We start from the raw sequence: 2,668 nt of genomic DNA on the forward strand, positions 1-2,668 counted from the left end.
GACAACAATGTTGTCTTGATTGCAGACGATATTTGTGATGAAAGGTAACTCCCAGTGTATATGTTTGTGCTGACCGTTATATGCTGGGAGATGTAGAAGAGCAAACACATACATGCATCATCTACTGATCCCCGTCCCTTTTCACAGTACTGTGATGCATAGCAACATGAACACTTACTGGCGAATTTAACATAATTCCTGTGTTTAGACCTATTTAGCCCACATTCCAACATGCATGCAGTTGAATATCCATGGCACAGTGGTCGGATATGCTAGGACTCAAAATTCTATGTTGAATAGTGTTTGCAGCCAATGTGCCGGGTATCATATACCAACACATCCCTGACAATAAAAAGTGATGAAAGTGCCTGGCAAATGTGTAAGTGCTTTCAATCTGGGACTCATAGGTAAATTGTCAGGCATTGAAAAGTCAGCATTGTGACATTGGTATCCTTCATAAATCATGCGGAGCTTACCTGCTCCTCTAGTGAGCCATAAAGCTGGCCATAAAGGTGAAGAACTTCTGTGTACCTGTTTGGCCTGGCATGTTTTCTCCCAGAGTTAGCACATAACGTCCAACGTGTGGTCCTCAACAGCTGGGAGTAGAAGCATCTATTTGTCCTATTTATAAGCTCAGGCATCTGCCATGTCAGTGGTAGAGTATAATATGTTAAGAATTGCATATCAGCACTTGCTGAGTGTCTATTTGACAGTTTATAAAGCATGAACACCACACCATATGGATGGGACCCTGATACTTTAAACGCTCCAATCCCATTTCATGTACTGTACAGAATTATATTTATGCATTGCATTGAACAGCACATATCTGCAATGAGATCAGCGACATATGTAATGCGGTACCCGCTTATACATGTCTGAAACGCCTCACTTTAGTGCTGTTTCCCCACTTTTATATGATGTTGTGCATAACCAAATTACCTGGCTGTCATTGTCATTTTGTGAATTAGTGGTGGACGACTCAGGCTGTTCGGTCATTCACTGTTGTTACTTGTTACTCTCCATTCCCAGCAAGGGTCCCAGGAGGTCGAGCATATTTGCGCCTTGGGTCCCCTCCGTCACTTGGTGTGCATGGATTACAAGAGAGGGGGATAATTTTCCTCCAGATTACTAGGGAGAGGGTCAGTCAGACCTCCGTGAGGTCCAGCGATTCTGATACAGGGGAAGGAAGGACCCGGGCCTGCCCGCCGGGGCCCCCAGGGGCCTGGGTCCATGCCTGCCTCTCCGCCCTTTCCCGATGGGCCTTCCCTTCAAGCCTACTCACCCAGGGAGCAGTCAGGGATGCGAATCCGGCATCCCCCACGCAAGGCGGCCTACCAGGGGAGGCACCGGCCGTACTCCGATCGATTGGGCACTCCCGGTCCATTTAGGCGTGGAGTGCTTGGCCAGCCTCGGCTGTTGTTTCAAGCAAGGAGCTTCCACCCTGCATGGACCATCCGACCCGAGGGTCTGCTAATTGAGAGGAGGCCCTTCACCCTACCCAGCAGAGCGAAGGCCAAGCTGCCCCGGTAGTCATGCCCCCCAGTGGTCCGACCCGAGCAGAAGGGGTCGGGTGGCACCAGGCCCTTGGACGCTGCTGCCCGGCAGGTCCATAGGCCCTGCGTGCCACGCTGTCACCCCTCTCCGCACAGCGCATTTCCGGTGCAGTCTGACTTTCAGAGGGGAAGCCTTGAACATGGCCCCCGGGCTGTCTCACCGCGCGGGCAGCGGACGGACAGCGTCGCCTTCCTTCCGCCTCTCCTGCACCCGCAGGTGGGCACATTTTTTCAAAAAGTTGCCTGTTACTATTAGCAGTGGATCACTTGGCTCGTGCGTCGATGAAGAACGAAGCTATCTGCAAGAAATAGTGTGAATTGCAGGACAAATTCATCATCAACACTTCAAAAGCACCTTTTGGCCCCGGGTTCCTCTCGGGGCTTCGACTGTCTGAGGGTCGCTCGATCGTCAATTTCCCCGTGGCTTCCCCGGGACGCGGCTGGGCCATTGCAGGGTTAGCTCTGCTTCCCTTTGTCCCCCCACAAGGTCAGACCCCTGATCGCCCTTGGCAGGGTCCCTCACCGGGTCCTGCCATGGAGGTACACTGCTGTCACGCCTAGACCCGCTTCTGTGCCTCGATGGGGAGGGGGAGGGCTGGCGGCCAGTCCACCCTGGGCCCGTCCCGGGGCACCTGGCTTCGTGCTGCGAGTGTCTGTCTGTGGTGTCCCACCCGCTGCCCACGCCCACATGCCTCGGGCACCCACCTCCGTGGCCGGTTTCCCTGGGAGGGCGAAACCCCTCCAGTTCCGATCTGGGGAAAGAGGATGTGTGCTGCAGGGACCCCAGGCCCCTGACCTTCCCCTGCGGCTCCCCCCGACATTTCAGGGACCCCCATCCTGCAAGCCAGCCAAGAGTCTGGGCGTTAGGTACAGGGGCCCACCGGAGCCCGGGGAGGCTCTCCCCGGCCTGACTAGGGTTCAGAAGCAGGTACCAGGCCCAGAGCTTGAGCTCCGTCTGGTGGGCCCTGGGGGCATTAGCCCCCCCCATCCTGCAAGACAGCCTAGGGTCCGGGCACTGGGGACAGGGTCCACCGGGGCCCAGGGAGGCTCTCCCCAGCATGACTTGGGTTCAGAAGCTGGGACTGAGCCCAGGGCTTAAGCTCCGTCTGACA

The 2,668-nt window shown here is 55.2% G+C and overlaps 1 pseudogene; it reads left to right on the plus strand.

Moving 5' to 3' along the window:
- Positions 1-1,803: 1,803 nt before the first annotated feature.
- On the plus strand, positions 1,804-1,957 carry LOC146822245 (5.8S ribosomal RNA; annotated as a pseudogene).
- The last annotated feature ends 711 nt before the right edge of the window (positions 1,958-2,668 follow it).

Source organism: Triturus cristatus, chromosome 6 (genome assembly GCF_964204655.1).
Source record: "Triturus cristatus chromosome 6, aTriCri1.1, whole genome shotgun sequence".
In the NCBI taxonomy this organism is placed as follows: Eukaryota; Metazoa; Chordata; class Amphibia; order Caudata; family Salamandridae; genus Triturus; species Triturus cristatus.